Below are 23,399 nucleotides of genomic sequence, written 5' to 3'. Positions count from 1 at the left end.
AGTAATGATACCGTGTTCCATTTCTAATAGGCCAGATCAGTGTTATATGAAAAATGTTTGCAAATTAAAGTTTTGCGTATCCCCACATAATAGGTCGAGATGCACAAAGTTAATGTTTTTCAACTACAGAAACTAATAGTGAGAATCGCATGTTATCTTCTGTGCTAGCAACAATAAGCAATATACAGTTAATTAAAATGTTATGCAACATAAACTGCATATAAAATCAACAAGCGCGCGGTGGGGAGACGCGACAAGGTGATGTTCAGATATGTCCAGTCACTTATGTGCCTTTATCGAATCTACTCGTGTAGCTTCCTTCCTTATCTTTGAATATATAACATATATTTGTATTTGGAAACGGCGTCGCCAGATTAAGTTCTCTTTGCACCAGAATAATGGCGCTTTCGTCAAGCAAATGCAAGAAATTCATTTCGTAATTTTTTTACAACAATAAAAATTGCAGGCTTGATTATTACAAGCAGAGAAATCGGAGGCAATGTGTATATTAAGAACTCAAATATTTATTACGAGGTAGATTTACAAATCAGAATATGACGTCCTTCTCATATAGCGACCAGAAAACAAAATACCTTATCTCCTTCAGACAAAAAAGCGATACAGCAGCAGCGTTACAGTTGTCCAAATGTAGCATCGTATACGAAAAATACCATCATGAAGCAACGTAATCTCCCACGAAACTAAGCGGAAAGACTACTGTCTCTCACGAGGGAAGTGTGTATATCACAATATGTCTTCGAAAGCCTGCGAAGTCTGTTTAATATGTACTGTGGAAAGACTTGGCATATCTTTGAGGGACGTGAACCAATTACATTGAAATTAAATGAATGGATCGCTAGCGACGAGATCAACTAAGATGCAGTGATATGACATGATATCAATGGATATACACTCATGCTGGCTCTGAGCACTATGGGATATACACTCATGCTCATAAACTAATGATAATTGCAGAATGTGGTGCCACACAGCGCGTCACTACACTGAACTGGCGCTAATAGCATAGACACATAGGGAACACACACGACACTGATCTGTAAGTCCACAGTATTGATGATACGTTGAGAAAACCGTTCCGAAACACACGTGCTACAAAACGTCACTGTTTCCTGCGCATGTACCCCGACATCAATATATGATATGATCACCATGCACACGTACACAGGCTGCACAACGGGTTGGCATACTCTGGGTCAGGTGGTCGAGCAGCCGCTGGGGTATAGCCTCCCATTCTTGCACCAGTGCCTATCGGAGCTCCTGAAATGTCCTAGGGGTTTGAAGACGTGCAAATATACGTCGATCGAGAGCATCCCAGACGTGCTCGATGGGATTTAGGTCAGGAGAACAGGCAGGCCACTCCATTCGCCTGGTATCTTCTGTTTCAAGGTACTCCTCCACGATGGCAGCTCGGTGGGGCCGTGCGTTATCATCCATCAGGAGGAAGGTGGGCCCACTGTACCCCTGAAAATGCGGACATACTGGGGAAAAATGGCGTCCCGATACACCTGACGTGTTACAGTTCCTCTGTCAAAGACATGCAGAGGTGTACGTGCACCAATCATAATCCCACCCCACATCATCAAACAACGACCTCTATACAGGTCCCTTTCAAGAACAGGAAGGGGTTGGTATCTGGTTCCTGGTTCACACCAGATGAAAACCTGGCGAGAATCACTGTTCAGACTATACCTGGACTCGTCCGTAAACGTAACCTGGGACCACTGTTCCAATGAGCATGTACTGTGCTCTTGCCTCCGGGCTCTCCTGCGACAAGGGGTCAGTGGAATGCACCTTGCAGGTCTCCGGGCGAATAAACCATGTCTGTTCACTACTTTGTAGACTGCGCGTCTGCAGACAACAGTTCCAGTAGCTGCGTTAAGGTCCCGAGCAAGGCCACCTGCCGTACTCCGTGGCCGTCTGCAGGCCCTGATGGTGAGATATCGGTCTTCTTGTGGTGTTGTACACTGTGGACGTCCCGTACTGTAGCGCCTGGACACGTTTACTGTCTGCTGGAACCGTTGCCATAATCTTGAGATCACACTTTGTGGCACACGGAGGGTCCATGCTATGACCTGCTGTGTTTGACCAGCCTCCAGTCGCCCTAGTATTCTACCCCTTATAACGTCAGCAATATGTGTTCTTTGAGCCATTTTCAACACACAGTCCCCATTAGAACGCCTGAAAACGTCTCCACACTTACTCGCTGCACCGTACTCTGACATGCACCACCACACCTCTGCGTATGTGGACTGCTGCCAGCGCCACCGTGCGACGACCGCAGATCAAATGCACCGCATGGTCATACCCAGAGGTGATTTAAACCCGCAAACAGCACACCAGAGCTTTGTTTCACCATGTATCAGCATTATCCTTAATTTACCAGCATGAGTGTAGTTAATATGGTTGAATGTGCAGTGTAACGAATATGTAGCGAAAATTGAAAAGTTAAGCTATTCCATAAAAAGTGAAAGAAAATCTGATAGTAGTAGTTTTCGTGACTCAAATGTAGACACATCAGTTTCATTGAAAGTCTGAGGCAGACCTAGAGGTGCACTCAGGTAGCACAATGGAGACGACTTCTCCTGATTTCGTGTAGTGGTGCAGTTCACTAAGTATTCATATCTTTGTTCCTTTTAATCCTGGCACGCTAGAAAGTAATTTTCGTAAATTTTCTATATGCTCCTGTGCGTTAGTACTATGAGATACTAATGTCATTGAACTCCTAGCGTTGAGCTTAGATTTTATCTATGAAAAATTTATATTGGTGGTCATTGCATTGTTATGGCACTAATTAAGAGTAAACTACTAAATTTTAAAAAATGGTGCGACTCACCAAAATTAAAAAAACATGTTTAAAATGAGTACAGTATATGTTAAAAATATCTTAAATACGTACAGCACTCAGAAAACTGAATATTAAATACCCAAGAAATTATGAAAATAATGCCACTGGAATATTCAAGTACAGTTCGTTGCTTAATGTAGTCCCAGTCATACATCGAAAAAAATTTATCGCTGTATTGCTGTGATGAAATAAACAATTACATAAAAGAAAATGCACGGCTATTAGCGTATTAAAGAATATACGGGAATGCAGACTTTCTCGGCAAATTTCGATGGTGAAGTTTTGTCGTGTTTTCATCCGAGTAAAGGTGTCGCTCTGCAGTAACGATTCGACAAGTTTCCTATACGTCATCTTGGCCCGAAGATGACGAGCAGGAAACTTGTCGAAACGTTGCCTTAGAAGGATGCCTTGACTTGGCTGATAACCCGAGAAGACTTCGCCATATTACAGCATGCTGTAAAAAGATTCAAGTCCATAATTACTAAACATAAACCTTTATTTTTCGAAGAAATAGTAATACCGCAATAAACAGCTTTCTTTAAGCAGATGCTGCAACTTACTGGGCTCGTGCAGAAACGTGAACAAGTGGCGCACTGAAATCACACGATGTGAAGTATGTACTACAATCGGGCACAGCTGGTTCAACTTATTATCTAAGCTTAAAAAAATCAATTTGGATGTGACATATACGATACATATGGACTGAGGAAGTTGAGACAGTTACAACACAAAGGAATATTATGAATGAGTTGCTCTAAGTACCATTAAATGTGTATCAGTATCGTCAAAATGGTGTTATAAATATAAAAATTGCTTCGTAATGCACTTAAAGGAGGTATGTATTTCATAAATCAATATCGGATAAATATTTTAGCACCATTTAAACATAAAATTAAATATTTTAGGCGATGATCGTTTTCACCAACAGTCTCAGAATTTAATGCACTGAAACCTATTTGTTAAATCCGTTTTCACACAGGCCGTACCTGAGATCTTACTGCATGACTCAAGATCCCCGCTTTCAAGGTGGGCAACAATTAAAATCATTCGACATGTATCGGCTGTGTTATGAATCACAGTTTCAGGTGGCCCCTCAGAAGGAAGTGAGTACCGGTGTCCCAGTCTTTTCTAGTGAGGTACACAAATGGGAATTGTCATTTATGGATGTTGCATTCAACCAAGCACTATGCGATGTAACATCTTAATGCAGTGAAAATTGCGACGACGGTATGTTTAATCCGAAAAGGAAGGACTTCCGGTCGTGTTGCTGCAGGTGCAGGCTGTGAACACATCACAGCTAGGCAGGTGAGCACACAAGGCGAGTTGGGCAGGGTCGCCGAAGTATTACATCCCCACTGGAAGACCGATATTACAAAGAACCTTACTACCCACACGTCCTGTTCGAGTTCCCTGCTAGACACGACAACAATCTGCAGCTCCCATTCAGTTCTGCCGATCGCATGTCAACTAGCAACTTCGTCACTGGCGAAACGTATTATTCACAGGCGAGTTCACATATCTGGCTGACGCAAGGTAATGGCCTTGTTCGTCTATGAAAACCTGTGGTAAGTGGTGTATCTTCCAAATGCTGTCAAGGAAGTCGACATACTTCTAAGGTTATGTGATGTTGGTGGGGAGGCTTCAGGGTTGACGGCCATATGGATCTTCTCGTAGTCCATGGTCGCCCTACTGTCAGGCAGTACATTGGACAGATTCTGTTGGATCACGTGGTGGCTGCTGCATACGGTGATGGCCCTGAATTCTTTTTAATGCCAAGGCGTATGCGGCGGACGTCAGAAGAGTTGTCTTGCAAAACTTGGACATTGCTGTAATGGATATGGCCGGCTGTGAATCCAATTTAAACCCAATCACGCATATGTGAAACATGCTCGAAAGAGTTTCATCTTCCACCCAGTACTCCCGTGGGCTCTCATTGAAGAATGGCAATGGATACCACAGGGTGATCTCAGTAGACATAGGGATCATGCCACGTTGGTGTCAGGCAGTGATAACCGATCTCTGAGGGCGTACACATTTTGAAACTACAAAACTCCAATGAAATAACGAGCATTGAGGGATGAACGATTGTTTCCACTGTGTTTTCGACACCTGTCGGACATTTCAATGTTTTTTATGCAGACGATCGAAAATAAACGTGTGGTGTCACCGCCAGACACCACACTTGCAAGGTGGTAGCCTTTAAATCGGCCGCGGTCCATTAGTATACGTCGGACCCCCGCGTCGCCACTGTCAGTGATCGCAGACCGAGCGCCGCCATACGGCAGGTCTAGAGAGACTTACTAGCACTCGCCCCAGTTGTACAGCCGACATTGCTAGGAATGGTTCACTGACAATCACGCTCTCATTTGCCGAGACGATAGTTAGCATAGCCTTCAGCTACGTCATTTGCTACGACCTAGCAAGGCGCCGTATTCAATTGATATTTATCTTGTGAAGCATGTACAGTCAAGAGAGATGTACACCAATTATGGATTAAAGTTAAGTATTCCAAAAACTACGTTCTTTTCTTGTTAGACTCAACTCCTTTAATTGTTCCAGGCCTCACGCCAGTCTGGGTGTAATTAAATGCGTGCATTTCGGCCTCCTCTACCAACACAGTGTTGGCTCTTCTGCCAACACAGCACATGGCGACGAGTCTAAATAGAGTCTAAAAAGGGTCTTCTTCTTTATGCTTGCTTAAATTTCATTGTGTCATGGCTTCGCCACGATCTCCAGATGTACTGTCCGAATTTTATCGCTTGCAGAATCAGCAGACGCAGGCCTTATTGGATGGCCTTGGACAGCTCGTCCAGGGTCAACGTGCGATGCAAAATGATGCGGCAGCCGCCGCTCCACCGCTACCGCAGCCACAACACGCAGTTGCACCACCTTTTCGTCCTTTTGATGCGGCACTGGAAAGCTGGACGGAGTGGTCACGCCAATTTGGATTCCATCTCGCCGCCTACAGAATTCAAGGTAATGAGCGGCAGCCATTTCTTCTTTCCACCGTAGGCGTCCACACGTACTGAGTGATAGCGAAATTGTTTCCCCGACGCGACGTAGCAACTCTGTCCTACGACGAAATTTTGTCTGCATTAGATGCATATTTCAAAGAATCAGTCAATGTAGTTGCCAAAAGGTATACTTTCTTTCGTACAAAACGTACGGCCGGTCAAACTCATCGGGAGTGGGTTGCAACTTTGCAAGGCCATACTAGGGATTGTGCTTTTGAGTGTGAATGTGGCCTCCCTTATTCAGATACTATGGTGCGTGATGCAATTGCACAGAACGTTTCTGATGTTCGTATAAGGGAACAGATTTTGAAACTAGTCAATCCCTCCCTTCAACAAGTGATGGACATATTGGATCGGCAGGACACACTTGACTTTGCTCAGGAATCATTTGCAACTTCGCCAGCCGTGTGTCACGTTAACCGGCCCGCCAGGCGCGCTGCACGGAACAGTAAACAGCCCTCGCGCCCGTCTGCGCAGCTGCCGCCAAGCCCTCCGCTACGTGTGCCGCGCAAGCAAGCAAATGCAGTGCTAAAATCATGCCCGCGGTGTAGCTACTAGACATTCGCGTGAGAATTGCCCGTCCCGCCAAGATATTTGCTTTTTCTGTAATAAAAAAGGACATGTTCAAAGTGTTTGCCAGAAAAAGCTTCGATTGGACGCTACCAACCATTCCCGGCCCTTTGCTTTGCGGCGGAATCGAACCAAGAATACTCGGGCTTGTGAGCCTTCGCCCATGGACATTCATGTAGTTAATTCCACTCCACCCAGTGCCACTCTCTCTAACAGTGACTGTGTTCGTCCCACAAATAGTGTGCGTCGCCGTCGACGGAAATCCCGTCAAGTCATAAGTGCTTCTGTACCAGTGTCTGTTCACGTTGCACGAGACAATCGCTCTTGTCGTCAGCAGGACAATAAACTTTTTGTAGACTTGGACATTCTCGGCAACGTGGTCTCATTCCAGCTCGATACCGGAGCTGCAGTTTCATTGATCAATAAAGACACGTACAAACAACTGGGCACACCTCCGTTGCGTGCCACAAGTGTTAAGTTAACTAGCTATTCCGGTCAGAATATCCCTGTGTTAGGACAGTGCAGCCTTCTTGCAACATACAAGGGACAAACAAAACTTGTGTCATGTTACGTACTTCGTTCTTCTTCTGCAGTGAACTTGTTTGGTTTAGATTTATTTCAGTTTTTTAACTTGTCTATAGTCAATCAGGTCCTATCAGTGAACCAGACTGTGCCTTCAGCCAGTGTTTATCGTCTATGTGAAGAATTTGCAGACATTTTTGCACCGGGCCTTGGTTGCGCTAAGAACTATGAAGCACATTTGGAACTGAAAGTAAACGTGCAACCGAAATTTTTCAGAGCGCGCAATGTTCCCCACGCATTGCGTGATGAGGTCGCAAGAACCTTACACGATTTGGAATCACAAGGTGTGATTGAACGTGTGCAGGCTTCTCTCTGGGCCTCACCCTTAGTAATTTTGCCAAAACCTTCCGGAAAATTGAGACTTTGTGTGGACTTCAAGGCAACAGTGAATCCACAAAGAGTGATTGCAACTTTTCCTTTACCCCGCCCGGAAGATCTTTTTGACAAACTGTGCCCGGGTAAATATTTTTCGAAGTTGGACCTCGCAGATGCGTACTTGCAAATACCAGTGGACGACGAATCCCAGCGCGTCTTGGTGGTTAACACGCATCTTGGTTTGTATCGATTCAAAAGACTGCCATTCGGGTGTGCATCTGCCCCTGCATTGTTTCAGCAATATTTACAAACTGTTTGTGCATCGGTCCCTACTGCAGCAAACTATCTGGACGATATTGTGATCTCCGGAAAGACGGAAGAAGAACATTTAGCCAATCTCAGAACATTATTTCAGGTCTTGCGACAAAATGGTCTTCGCTTGCGGAGGGACAAATGTGTGTTTTTTCCTCGGGACTTACCCTATGTGGGACATGTAATCAATGCCCAAGGCATACATCCCAATCCAGAACACCTCCGTGCCATACAGGACTTGCCATCGCCGCAGAATTTGCAGCAGCTACAGAGTGTGCTGGGAAAAATTAATTATTACAACAGATATGTGCGCCACGCCTCTTCCATTTCAGCTCCGCTTCATCGCTTACGCCGTAAAGGTGTTCCGTTTGTCTGGACGACGGAATGCGAACGCGCCTTTCGCCATTTGAAATCGGCGTTGCTTTCCACTACTTGCCTTACGCCTTTCGATCCCCAGAAACCCCTTTTGTTGATGCTAGATGCATCAGATTTCGGGATCGGTGCTGTGCTTGCGCACGAAGATGGATCGCATGATCGCCCTATTGCCTTTGCATCCAAATTGCTCTCGTCTGCGCAAAGAAATTATTCACAGATAGAGAAAGAAGCTTTGGCTCTCGTATTTGGTGTTACTAAGTTTCATGATTTCTTGTATGGTCGTCACTTTACCATCATCACAGACCACAAACCTTTGACATCGCTTTTTCATCCGAACAAGCCTGTACCTCCACGTACAGCGCAGAAATTCATTCGCTGGTCTCTTTTCCTCTCGCAGTACCGCTACGATATCTTGTATCGGTCCACTGCTACGCACGGAAACGCCGATGCGTTGTCCCGTTTGCCTGTTGCTGAGGATAGAGCATTCGATTCTTCCGAACTTGCTTGCATGTTCATTGATGCGGAAACCGATGACGTGGTCGAATCGTTTCCGATTGATTTTCGTCGTGTAGCTACTGCCACAGCTGCTGACCCTGTCCTTGCTACCGTTTTGCGTTTAGTTGCTACACAATGGCCCTTGTCAAAGTCACGATTTTTTGCCTACAGGGAGAGACTTTTTGTTTGCCGTGGTGTTTTGCTGTTGCGTTCTGATAATGATCAGTCCAGGGTCGTGGTCCCACGTTCGTTACAGTCCTCTGTATTACGGCTTCTCCACCAAGGACATTGGGGTATAGTGCGAACGAAACAACTTGCTCGTCAGCACTGCACTTGGTTCGGAATCGATGCTGCGATTACGAATATGTGCTCTTCTTGCATGGCGTGTGCCGAACAACAGTCCGCACCACCGCGGAAATTCTTTGCATGGCCGAAAGCCACTTCCCCTTGGCAACGTTTACACATCGATTTTGCTTGTCCATTCTGGAATGCTCGATGGTTGGTTGTGGTGGATTCATTCAGTAATTTTCCTTTTGTTGTCCGGATGTCTTCCACGACGTCATCTGCCACCATCCAAGCGCTATCCGCTATCTTTTGTATTGAAGGTCTTCCACAGACTATTGTTTCCGACAATGGCCCACAATTCATGTCCGCAGAATTTCAGTCATTCTGCAAGGCCAATGGTATTCAACATCTGACATCCGCGCCGTTTTCGCCTCAGTCAAACGGTGCCGCTGAACGATTGGTTCGGACTTTCAAGTCCCAGATGTTGAAGTTGAAAGAGTCGCATTCTCGGGAGGACGCGTTATTGCTCTTTTTGTCCTCGTATCGCTCTCAGCCCCGAGATGGTCGTTCGCCGGCTGAGTTGCTCCACGGTCGTCCTCATCAAACCTTGATGTCTTTCCTACATCCGCCGCATCAGGTTCCTGTGCAGCGGAAGCCACCTGTTTTTGCTCCAGGCGACGTTGTATATTATCGCAACTATCGAGGTTCACGGCGTTGGCTCGCAGGGCGCATTCTTCGCTGCCTCGGCCGCGCTATGTATCTGGTTTTGGGGGCCTCTGGTGAGGTGCGTCGGCATCTCAATCAGCTGCGCCTCTGTCGTCGCACGGATTCTGCCGCTCCCCGTCTGCTTTCAGCGACTGTGCCGTCCGGTCAGCGCCCTAGGGACCCATCTACTGGCTCGCCTCATCCCCAGGTGTTACCGACGATGCCTTCCATTTTGCCCCATGGCGACGCGCCGCCGCCGCCGCCGGTCCTCCCGCCGGCGCCACCCGCAGTGGACGCGTCGCTGCAGCCACCGGGCGCCTCCCTGGGTCACGCGCCGCCGATCGCGTCCCGTGACCAGCTGTCCTCCGACATGGAGCTCTTGCCCGCTCCGGACCAGATGTCGTCTTCGCCCGTCGGGTGCCCCGACGTGATGGAGGTCGACCCTTCGGCCCCTCCTGTATCTCTAAGGGCGCATACACCACATGTTGACGTGCACCCTGGACTAGGTTTTCAGGCGTTTCCTAGCTCCCCTCGGACCGACTGGCCGGGTGCGTGTGGCACAGACTCGCCTGTTGTTAGGCTCCCTACCTCGTCGCATACGTCAACATGGGGTCCTCCCCACGGCGGGCGGAAGCCTTATAACACAACCGTACGCCGATTTGCGGGGGAGGAATTTGGTGTCACCGCCAGACACCACACTTGCAAGGTGGTAGCCTTTAAATCGGCCGCGGTCCATTAGTATACGTCGGACCCCCGCGTGTCGCCACTGTCAGTGATCGCAGACCGAGCGCCGCCACACGGCAGGTCTAGAGAGACTTACTAGGACTCGCCCCAGTTGTACAGCCGACGTTGCTAGGAATGGTTCACTGACAATCACGCTCTCATTTGCCGAGACGATAATTAGCATAGCCTTCAGCCACTTCATTTGCTACGACCTAGCAAGGCGGCGTATTCAATTGATATTTATCTTGTGAAGCATGTACAGTCAAGAGAGATGTACACCAATTATGGATTAAAGTTAAGTATTCCAAGAACTACGTTCTTTTCTTGTTAGACTCAACTCCTTTAATTGTTCCAGACCTCACGCCAGTCTGGGTGTAATTAAACGCGTGCATTTCGGCCTCCTCTATCAACACGGTGTTGGCTCTTCTGCCAACACAGCAAAACGTATAATTTGGTAATGTACTCAGCACTCAGTTATTGTGCAGTATGGCAGACGCTCAGAGTCATGTTCCTCGAATACTTTTGAGCAGCGTATAATATTGAGTCAAGAGACTTCACATATGCAAGGAAACGACAGTTTATAAGTATCTCTAAATACAAAACTGCCACAGTATTTTGATTATTTCTTGTTGCGATTACTAGATAGATAATAAGAGGGCAATCAATACGCAGTGCCGTTCCTTGGAAGACCTTGAATACTCTTGCACCGTGTAGGGCACAAATGTGAATGATGGGAAAGCCGAAGCCACAATTGCAGAACATTTTTAAGAAGCTTGAGCTCTGCTTGCTGCTAAAGTAATTCCTCCGGGCGTTGAAACTCTGCTTCGTCTGTGATGTTCCTCCCTACAGTTTATATTACCCCTGAAAGAGTGCACTAGAGAAATTTAATTTTAATCAGTGCCTTTCAAACCTAGGCCGCTAGCAGAATATCTATAACAGAATATCAACTTCGGAGATATTAAGCAGCAAACAAACGCCCGCACACAAAGTCGTCGTAGTACATTTACTTTTCAGTAGTAGTTATACGCACAAAACACAAAAGTCACCTGTTGATTCGTTTCTTAACATATTTTTCACCATCCACTCAAGGTAGATCGCTTTGTGCAAGTCCTAACAAGTCAGGAGCGCTGGTAGTGAGGCAGATGGAATTCCAGTTCGGTTGTTTGGCCTTCCAGTTCCAGCAGTTACCTTGCAACCAATGGCAGCCTCCTTCAAACCTTGGTTAGAGGTGGTAGAAGGAAACTACTTTTAATTTAGTGTTCAAACAAAAATATTAAAGTCTAGCGATTGTATAAGTGTATTTTTTATGTGCGTACACAATAAAGTCAATGAGCTGCTCTATATGTGCAATTTACGTGTGTTGCTTCCGATTTCAATTCATGAGATGGACAGCTAATTACTTTATATCATTGTTTTTTTTTCCTTCATTGTCATCTCATTCTCTCGTCCGTGAGGGTGAGGTAGGCTGGCAGCGGTACATTGGCGATCTTTAGCATGGTTGTTTGTAAAATGTAGAGGAGATTCGGGTATTATGAAATGTTCGGATAATATTGGATAGAGTCGCTTCGTGTGAATGTCGCTCTCTATGTCTACGGGCCGCCACGTTGTTCTGTAGAGAGTATCGGCCGCTTGCTGGCATTGCATTGATTGCTGTTCATTTAAGTTTGTGGATAAGATTTGTGAAATTTGTGTAAGTAAATTTTCAAAAACTGTGGTCTCATACACTCGTATTAAGAGTAATACACATTCAAAGAGTAGTAGTTTATTTTGCGTCTAACTCTTTTAGTAACCGACATTTTCTTCAGTGATGAAAAGGGTATCTTCCTCAAAATAGAGTGTCGGTTTACAGGAAATGCCTATGAGTTCTGATAGAACTGTTTCTTTTCTTCTAAATTATCATACATGCTCACTCCTTTTTCATTGTAAACTTACATTTACCGTTGTAAATATCACAACCATCACCAAAAATAGACATTCAATACAGGCTGAAATGTTGCGACGTCACCTACACTAAACTACTCTACACAGTAGCCAATTAGAGGTCGAAATGAGACCTAAGCAACAGTGGGGAGGCTACAACATTTCTACGACAGGAAACCTGAAACACAAAAAGAACCCAACAAAAGACGAAACACTCTTCAAGAAAATACAATTTACGTGAAGGATGATTCAAGTGATGATGATTAATCTGTCCAGTCTGATTAATCGTCTAAAAGCCTTCATACCATCTTCTGTGAAAATGCTGAATGCCTTTTTTGCGAGGAAAAATTTTCTAAGTGAAACAAGCAGAGACCTGTGTGCCATCTTTGGCTTTCCCTCTGTGCTCTTCCCTCAGTGTGCACATAAGGGTCATAAACATTACTTCTGCAAATAAAGTACCTTCTACGTAGGCTAGGAGAGAATGAGTGCAAACTCCACTGTTGCCAGATTTATGATGACGTCATCAATGACATCAACAATGATGTCATGCACTGTTGCCAGATTTCTGCCAATGGTCAGTTGCCCTGTGTATAAAATGGCGGGAAATTGAGATTAAGGTAGGAAATTCAAATTTTGGCGAGAAATTTAAAAATAGCCCAGATTTGCTAGTGGGTTTTTCCCCACTCCTATGACCTCACTATGAAAATGCGCTGTTGTTCTAAGTATAAATTGGCGGAAAATTCAAAATTCTCTAAGCTGGAGCATTGTCATGTTGGTGAAAATAGGTCACTTGTGATAAATACAGACTGGTGACTGACATGGAAACCTGGCGCAGATCTATGACATCAAAATGCAAGATGCTAGGACGAAGGGAAGTTACTTGCCTGCTAGAAAGCCCTCAGTCATGTATAGTCCTGTAGAGCTGTCTATGGCAGTCATGTTACTTGTTCTAATTGTGAAATTCCATACTGCCTGTCCTAAGTTATGTTTTTCCCCTCTGAGGTCACTATTTAAATAATTGCCGTCATGAGTTTCAGTTTTAAGAGAAGTTCAAAATGATCAGCACGTATGTCGTATAGCATCTTACGCCTCTTTTTCCCCTAAGTTAAAATTCTTACGTAGCAGCAACGCTTTGTGTTTATATATTAGGTTGGTGCATGAATTAATAGCATTTTGGTTTTGCATGTTGGTATTCGGTTGCTATGGGTTGCTATTTACCGATTGTCATTTTTATTTGTTGTTCGCTATTGCTATTTGAGTTTGCAGATTGTCATTCTGTCATTTGGAGATAGTGAGTGGAGCTGTGACGCTATAAAATGCAGTGCCAGGTAGAAACATCGAAACATTTCTTGCATGTTCTTCTGTTTGAGTTCAATGGAGGGGTGACAGCAGCGGAGGCAGCCAGGAACATTTGCGCAAAGAACTGGCAAATGTGATGAACTGTGATCGTTCCACCATCATGCAACATTTGTATGCAGTGGGAAAGGTTCAAAAATCTCTTGGTGGCCACGTATGCATCTCTGCTTGCTCGTCATCGATTGGCTCGTGAAGAACACAGACCATTCTTATCCAGTATCATTACTGGTGCCGAGGCATGGTGTCTTTACGATAAATGAATAAATGTAAATGTCGTGTGACTAGACCGTTCGCCGGGTGCAAGTCTTTCGATTTGACGCCACTTCGGCGACTTGCGCGTCGATGGGGATGAAATGATGATGATTAGGACAACGCAACACCCAGTCCCTGAGCGGATGAAACGTCCGACCCAACGGAGAATCGAACCCGGGCCCTTAGGATTGACATTTTGTCGCGCTGCCCACCCAGCTAACGGGGGCGGAATTTACGGTAACATAAGGAAAAGAAAGGGAAGACTGAGCCCAAACAAAGCAGCAGCTCCTCCTGCGAAGACTTGCACCGCTCCACAAAAGATAACGTTAAGCGTGTGGTGTAAGTGCGACGATGTCGTGCACTCGAATTGCTTCCCCGATTTATAACCATCATTGCTGACATTTATTGTCAACAAGTAAGACGTCTTGCAGGCGCAATCCAATAACAACCAACTCGAAGACTGCGTGAAGCGATGCTACTTCACAATAACGCCTGCCCGTGATATGCTAGACTGACAGAAAACACTATACAGGAGCTGAGTTATTCACTTCATCTTGCGCCTTCGGATTTTCGCCTTTTCCGCTCTGTGTTGAACAACGTTCAGGGAACTTCCTTTCGTATGAAAATGGGCTCCGAACATGACGACATTCGGGAGGACGACGGTTCAATCCCCTCTCCGGCCATCCTGATTTAGGTTTTCCGTGATTTCCCTAAATCTCTACAGGCAAATGCCGGGATGGTTCCTTTAAAAGGGCACGGCAGATTTCCTTCCCCATCCTTTCCTCACCCGAGCTTGCGCTCCGTCTCTCCTCCTCCGAACATGACGAGTTGTTCGCCTCAACCCAATCACGGAAGCGAAAAGTTACCCCAGCGTTGGCAAGCCGTCGAAAATAGTGAAGGATAATACGTTATTGATGACTGAAGTCTCTGTTATGCGTATCCGATGTGTTTACTAAACTTATGGAGAAGGGCTACGAACTTACGCACCAACCCAATTGCAGATGACGCTGTAATTTATCGTCTAGTAAAATCATAAGACGACCAATTCCAATTACAAAATGATCTAGAGAGAATTTCTGTATGATGCGAAAAGTGAAAATTGTCACTAAACAAAGAAAAGTGCGAGGTCATCCACAGGGGTACTAAAAGAAATCCGATAAATTTTGGGTATACGATAAAAAGCACAAATCTAAGGGCTGCCAATTCGACTAAATACCTAGGAATTACAATTACGAGCAACTTAAATTAGAAAGACCACATAGATAATATTGTGGGGAAGGCGAAACAGCCGCGCGGGATTAGCCGAGTGGACTAAGGCGCTGCAGTCATGGACTGTGCGGCTAGTCCCCGCGTAGGTTCGAGTCCTCCCTCGGGCATGGGTGTGTGTGTTTGTCCTTAGAATAATTTAGGTTAAGTAGTGTGCAAGCTTAGGGACCGATGACCTTAGCAGTTAAGTCCCATAAGATTTTACACACATTTGAACATTTGAAGGCGAAACAAAGAGTGCGCTTGTTGGCAGAACACTTAGAAGATGCGACAAGCCCACTAAAGAGACAGCCTACATTACACTTGACCGTCCTCTGCTGGAATATTGCCGCGCGGTGTGGGATTCTTACCAGGTAGGAATAACGGAGGACATCGAAAAAGTGCAAAGAAGGGCAGCTCGTTTCGTGTTATCGCGCAATATGGGTGAGAGTGTGACTGATATGAGTTGGGGTAGCAGTCACTGAAACAAAGGCGGTATTCTTTGAAGCGACATCTATTTACGAAATTTCAATCACCCACTTTCTTTTCCGAATGCGAAAATATTTTGTTGACACCCACCTCCTACATAGGAAGAAATAATCATCATAATAAAATAAGAGAAATCAAAGCTCGATCGGAAAGATTTAGGTGTTCCTTTTCCCCACGCGCCATTCGAGAGTGGAATGGTAGAGAAGTAGTATGAAAATGGTTCGATGAAAGCTCTGCCACGCACTTAAGTGTGAATTGTCGAGTAACCATGTAGATGTAGATATACAAACACCAGGCAAAGTTCCCTTCACGGCTTCAGAACAGGCCGCCCCCGCTGCGCCGCCTACGCCACCGCGAGCACTCCACGCGCGCCGTCCCCATGCTGGAGGCTGGAGGCCGGAGCCGCTTCGCGTCCGCCCAGCCGTAACCCCGCGCTGGAACCCAACTCGCAGCGCCGGGTGCCTCGCGTGTTGCGCGGACGATCCGGGCGTGACTGCATAACAGCCCCCCGGCCCCCTGCCCCCACATACACACACGCTCCAGGATGCCACGGTCAGGTGGTCCTGATTCTACCTGCACCACGTCATCACTCAAGAACGAAGGCACATGCTCGCCTGTTGTCCGCTAAGACGGTGCGCCCACACTACAATCGGCGTGATTTTTTATGTTCTCCTAAGATGACAACATTTTAAGTGAAATCGAATTTTAGGATGGCGCCCTGTCCTATTAGGGGAAGAGGTGGAACATTTCTGGCATTCCATAGCCGGTCACTGGAGACAGCGTACTCAGAGCTATCCACGCTCCGCATAACGTCGCACGGTTCAAGGCTGACGGTCGCAGGTTCGAATCCTGCCTCGGGCATGGATGTGTGTGATGTCCTCAGGTTAGTTAGGTTTAAGTAGTTCTAAGTTCTAGGGGACTGATGACCTCAGATGTTAAGTCCCATAGTGCTCAGAGCAATTTGAACCATTCAAGGCTAACGAGAAAGACGGGCCGTGGCGCTTACGACTTAGAGTGCTGCAACGCTCAATGTTTGACCGGTCACGACTCGCCTGTTGACGAGGGGACGGAGCCGCTCGTGTCCGGTCCCACACGACTCGGCTCGGCCACGTACTCGCCACATGTCTGTTGTACGGACTCCGGACACGCGGATAACCGAGCACGACCGGTCACCGCTGACGTCTCACCTCGCCTCGCCTCGGCTCAGTGTACTCTACTGTACAAATCCAAAGCCTCTCCCTCTCTCTCTCACACAAACACACACACACAACGTATTTATCTCAGTCTCTCTCTCTCTTTTAATACAAAAGTAACGTTTCCAAGAGTGGGTACGTGACACAGCTAAATTCATAGCACTTGGAAAGTAAAATGATATTTCAATACAATCGCGGGTGGAAGACGAGTCTCATTTCCAAACAGAAGATATATTTTCCCTTTCATTAATAGGAAACATTAAATAAGTGCTGTCCCTGTAATCTAGAAGACAACCATCTTCATAAAGAAAGCATACAAAGAACATTAAACATTTACAGACGTAACTTGTCATATTTTTCACTTGTTTGAAAGAGAAACAGAATTATAGTAATTGTTGATAAGCAGTAAATCACTAACGCGTTCCTGATTTAATTGGCTGCGGCGTTTTGTTAGTAACATGCCGGCTTTACTAAAGCTTCTTTCACTAGGTGTGCTTGTCGCTGCGATACATAAAATACGTCTTGCAGCTGCAGCCAGGCCTGACAGATCTGTTTCATGTCTGCTCCACCACTTTAAGATATCATCATCGTCTGTGGGGTGCATTAAGATGTAGAGGTCTACTTCATCTGCTGCGGATAATCTATTGTTCCTCCATTCTTTGAAACGATGTCTCTTTCTGGGTTGTGATAACACAGTACTTGAAGGATCTATGATAAACCAAAGAGACAAGTAATACAGAACTGATGTGGATATCATCGAAACGTTCCCGTAAAAACGAAGTATTTTGCGTTAATGAAATGTTATACGAATTATAACATTCACGTTTCTCTATAATACTCGGTCACAGGTTCGAATCCTGCTTCGGGCATGGGTGTGTGTGATGTCCTTAGGTTAGTTAGGTTTAAGTAGTTTTAAGTTCTAGGGGACTGATGACCTCAGAAGTTAAGTCCCATAGTGCTCAGTGCCATTTGAACCTGAAGGATCTGTTTCTTTGAGAAGTTTCTTGCAACTGATTCTTTAAATGAGTGGTTCCCGACTAGAAACACAATAATGTGGAGCAGTTTATGCACGATACGTACCCAGTAGACGCACTGTTTTCTTCTACAACCAACAGAAATGTAATTCATAATTGGCTTTTTAGGCCTTCCCGTTTCTTCAATGTGTAAACATTGGTTTCAGTCTAACATCTTACTGCACTGGCTTCCTCGCGCTGCTTGATTACAGAGAGAGAGACACACCACAAATGAGAAGCCCGTACTGGCTGCAGTCTCACACGGATAATGACACGTGTAATGGGTTTGAAGTTACGTGCTACAAAATGGTTCAAATGGCTCTGAGCACTATGGGACTTAACATGTATGGTCATCAGTCCCCTAGAACTTAGAACTACTTAAACCTAACTAACCTAAGGACAGCACACAACACCCAGTCATCACGAGGCAGAGAAAATCCCTGACCCCGCCGGGAATCGAACCCGGGAACCCGGGCGTGGGAAGCGAGAACGCTACGTGCTACGTTTTCGGTCACGGCTTCTATGCTCGGTCACTGTAACTAGTGCGGGCAGCCGATCCAGTTACGCTTGTGTTCGCCCCATCTCGTATTTTGTGCTCGCTTACTCAGTCATGCAGGACTCTAGCCTACGTCTCAGCACATGACACTGATGATCATACGAGTATCAGCAGCCGTATCCGGCACGGAGCCAGTAACTATTTCAGAGGTGTTTAATAATTCTTGGCTGCTCGTTTAAGTGCATGTAAGCTATCGATAGCACGTGAGAGACTTAAGACCTTAAGCGGCATCCTTTTCAATTACATACTGATTTCCCGTGAGCCTTGCACGGAGCCACGCACCCGCAAAGCGTGGTGGACACGCCGACTAGTGTGACGTCACAGGTTCGTTGCGAGGTCCGTATTTCTCGTGGGCCCCGGTTCCCTGCAGACAAAAAACAGCGCCGTGCTATGACTCAACAGGCCTGCTGGTCCTGTACTGCAGGTGCCTGGCGTGAAGTTGGCTCCGTCTCCGGCCGCTGCCTCCCGCTTTCTCCTGACACCAGACTTCGCCATCAGACAACGACCGTTCTGCGAAGTGCCACTCTATAGATCAGAAAGTCTCGGTATTTGATCTCTCGACATTCAGTCGTAGAATCTGTATCTGTCACTTACCACTGCTTACGATTCATTAATGTTTGTCTGTGTGATGCATTAGCTCCGTACTTAACAATCATATACAACCGTTCGCTCGACGAAAGATCCGTACCCAAAGACTGGAAAGTTGCACATGTCACACAAATATTCAAGAAAGGTAGTCGGAGTAATCCACTAAATTACAGGCCCATATCGTTAACGTCGATATACAGCAGGATTTTAGAACATATATTGTGTTCGAACATTACGAATTACCTCGAAGAAAACGGTCTATTGCCGGCCGCTGGTGGCCGAGCGGTTCTGGCGCTACAGTCTGGAACCGCGCGACCACTACGGTCGCAGGTTCGAATCCTGCCTCGGGCATGGATGTGTGTGTTGTCCTTAGGTTAGTTAGGTTTAAGTAGTTCTAAGTTCTAGGGGACTTATGACCTCAGCAGTTGAGTCCCATAGTGCTCAGAGCCATTTGAACCATTTTTGAAAACGGTCTATTGACGCACAGTCAACATGGGTTTAGAAAACATCGTTACTGTGAAACACAACTAGCTCTTTATTCACATGAAGTGCTGATTGCTATTGACAAGGGATCTCCGATCGATTCCGTATTTCGGGATTTCCGGAAGGCTTCTGACACTGCACCACACAAACGGCTCGTAGTGAAATAGCGTGCTTATGGAATGTCGTCCATGTTATGTGACTAGATTTGTGGTGTCCTGCCACAGAGGTCTCAGTTCGTAGTAATTAACGGAAAGTCATCGAGTAAAACAGACGTGATTTCTGGCGTTCCCCAAGGTAGTGTTACAGGCCCTTTGCTGTTCCTTATCCCTATAAACGATTTTGGAGACAATCTGAGCAGCCGTCTTCGGTTGTTTGCAGATGAGGCTGCCGTTTATCGACTAATAAAGCCATCATAAGATAAAAAAACTGCAAAATGATTTAGAAAAAATATCTGAATGGTGCGAAAAGTGGCAGTTGACCCTAAATAACGAAAAGTGTGAGGTCATCCACATGAGTGCCAAAAGGAACTCGTTAAACTTCGGTTACGCGATAAATCCGTCTAATCCAAAAGCCGTAAATTCAGCTAAATACCTAGGTATTACAATTACGAACAACTTAAATAGGAAGGAACACAAAGAAAATGTAAATGGGAATGCTAACCAAACATTGTGTTTCATTGGCGGGACACTTAGAAAATGTAACAGACCTACTAAGGAGACTGCCTACACTACGCTTGTCCGTCCTCTTTTAGAATACTACTGCGCGGTGTGGGATCCTTACCAGATAGGACAGACGGTGTAAATCGAAAAAGTTCAAAGAAAGGCAGAACGTTTTCTATTTTCGCGAAATATGGCAGAGTGTCACAGAATTGATACAGGATTTGGGCTGGAAATCATTAAAAGAAAGGCGTTTTTCGTTGCGACGGAACCTTCTCACGAAATTCCAATCACCAACTTTCTCCTCCGAATTGAAAATATTTTGTTGACACCGACCTACCTAGGTAGGAACGATCACCACAATAAAATAAGGGAAATCAGAGCTCGTTCGGAAAGATATAGGTGTTCATTCTTTCCGCGCTGTACGAGATTGTGAAGGTGGTTCGATGAACCCTCTGCCAGGTACCTGAATGTGATTTTCAGAGTATTCACGTAGATGTAGAGGCAAACACTATAGTTATAAGTCGTACAATAATACTGTCTCCTTCCAGTTTATGAAATTGGGCCGGCCGTAGTGGCCGAGTGGTTCTAGGCGCTTCAGTCTGGAACCGCGGGACCGCTATGGTTGCAGGTTCGAATCTTGCCTCGGGCATGGATGTGTGTTGTGTCCTTAGGTTAGTCAGGTTTAAGTAGTTCTACGTTCTAGGTGACTGATGATCTCAGATGTTCAGTCTCATAGTGCTCAGAGCCATTTGAACCATTTTTTTATGAATTCGGAAAGTTGGCTGTGGTATCGTAAATAGCAGCCGAGTCTGTGTAATCGATTTCCACCTAGTCTACGTGTATGACAATCACTATATCAAAAGAATTCTCGTTAAATATTGTTAATCCAACAGCTCCAAAAAAAGTCTACAACCTGCTTTCCAGCTTCTATATGCCAACTCAGTGGACACAGTGCATATAACTTTTACACAGTATTCATCTCACAGAAGTATATAACACAGGATGCATTAGAAACACTGTTTCTTAGTGTGAAAAATAACTAACAGCTCCGTGGAGTCACAAATAGCAGCTCAACAATATGTTCCTTTGGTCATGCTAGTTCGTAAATTCATTTATAATCAACGGGCGTCTCGGCTGAAGGCAGGTCACAACACAGACGCAGAACTGGATAGCAGCCATCTGCGCTGTAAGGAATGCCATGTCACTGTTGTGGGAGCTATTTCCAGCAATACACCTCTGACTATCGCTGTTTGTAGAGTGCAAACCTTTCATTACCGTGACCGTCTAACCTACTTTCACGTTTGGAATGCTACCCACTGTTAATATTGAGCGCGATTATCATACATGTCAATACAACAGAATCCCGCGGGCCAAAATCAAATAAGGCTGACTAAATATTATGGTGTTGTCTGAAACACCTAAAGGAAAATGTCCTTTGGCGTGCAACGTTCGAAAGAAGTTTGAAGCATTCGAACATCATTCTGCCTGAAACATTTTACGTCTTTAGTCCAGGTGTTTTTACATAATACAGCACAAGGCGTTATACTGGATGACGTATATCACACGATTCAAAATACGAGTACATAAACGATTTAGCAGGTAGAATCAATAGTGTTGTACCTGACGAAAACACAATTGTCATTATAACTGCTGGTTCCTTACTCGCTCCGAGAGGAGAAAGTGTGGAAACTGGAAGTAGTAAAAGATCAGATCACTTTAGTACAACATACATTGAAGATTTACTTAATTTGTATAATCCATTTCCACACGGACGTTCCTAATATTTAATAACGTCTCTGAACTTTAAGGTGTCACTGAATACAGAAAACTTTACAAGACTCTTCCCTTGGAGTACATAGACATAATTTCACAGTTAAAATCTAAGATATGAATTAGACTGGTGTCCTATCTTAGACGATGCTGTCATTCTATCTGTTGATCACGAACTGAGCTGAGCCTTCCTCTGTGTGGCTGCATATCGGTGTCCACAAATAGCACTCAAAGATTGTTCGCTCACAATGTGGTTCTGTAGAGTGCAGTACAGTCATCGCAAGGTCGTAAGGAGCTGCAAAAAACAAAGTATAATGGGTATAAACGAGCCCATACGAAAGTGTGAGAAATATGCTCCGCTATCTTAAACGGAATTCCATGAAAGAATGACGAAGTAGTTCTCACAAAACTGTGTTGGGTAAAGAGATTTGAATATTAGGTTGGAAGAAAGACACAACCATTAGGAGCGACTCCAATCATCCAAATGTAAACGGAAATACACAATAATAGTACATATACTCAGTTTTATTACCCGTTCACGAAATTTTTTTGTGCATTCTTTGTAACTGCTCTGGCATGTCAACACATGTGATTTCAAACTATTGCTCGCGAGGACTTTCAGAAATTCCTCAGCGCTGAGCAAGTATACCAGATACGATTGAGAAACGGTACACTTAAATCTCCCTCATCTCCCCACCCACAAAAAAAAATCGTTTGTTTGTTTTGGAGACTATTAGCTGAATACCTGAATACGGAGTGAAACTTGATTTTTCAATTTTATATTTCAAATCGAGGTATTTGACGTCGAAAAAGGTTTTCAGCTTTTTCTATCCCACCTAACACAACCACAGTACGTATGGCCGCTTTTATAAGATCACAATTAATAACATAACAAAAGAAGCGTGAATGTCTCGTACTTACGTATTGCAAATAGTTCCGGACGTCATGGGCAGCCAGTTTCTTCATTAGTATTAATGTCTTGCTGCAAACTACATGAACAGAGGTCAGTGTCATTGGTTTGCAATCGGAGGAGACGTACAATCGGAGGCACATATCAACTGAGATATATGTGTCTGTAGGGGAGACCAGAGCTACCAGCGATCCATGATGTTAGAAGATTAAGTCATCCCATATTGATGAAAGCGTTTGATACGTATGTCTTCTGTCTCTGGAAGGATTTAGTCACATTATAGACACGAGAACTGTCGTCACAAACACCAGTAGGACTGAATCTTAAGCTGGTAAATCATACACATGGCCGAAAGAAATCTTTGGGTGTGATCTGAAACACCCAAATGCGTGTGTGCACCAAAAGGCAGGAATTTCAGGATTCTGAACTATCCTGTTCAAAGCACTCTAAATATTTACTCCAGTAATATTTAACTAATAGACTACAGTGTGTCACAAATGTTCACTATAGTCGACCTGGTTTCTGATTGTAAATTCAGATCAAGTACTTTATCCAGCAACTGTCAGTATGTCTGTTACCGTTAATAATCTGTAAATCAGAATCGACAGACTTGAGCGAGGGAAAAACAAAAGGAAAAAGTCACAAATCGGAAGAAGAGTAAAGATATACCAAATCTAGTGTTACGGCAAAATACATAACTCCTGGGGCTCGTAATATAGGAAG

Source organism: Schistocerca nitens, chromosome 6 (assembly GCF_023898315.1).
Source record: "Schistocerca nitens isolate TAMUIC-IGC-003100 chromosome 6, iqSchNite1.1, whole genome shotgun sequence".
Taxonomy (NCBI): Eukaryota; Metazoa; Arthropoda; class Insecta; order Orthoptera; family Acrididae; genus Schistocerca; species Schistocerca nitens.
This window is presented reverse-complemented; position numbering follows the sequence as displayed.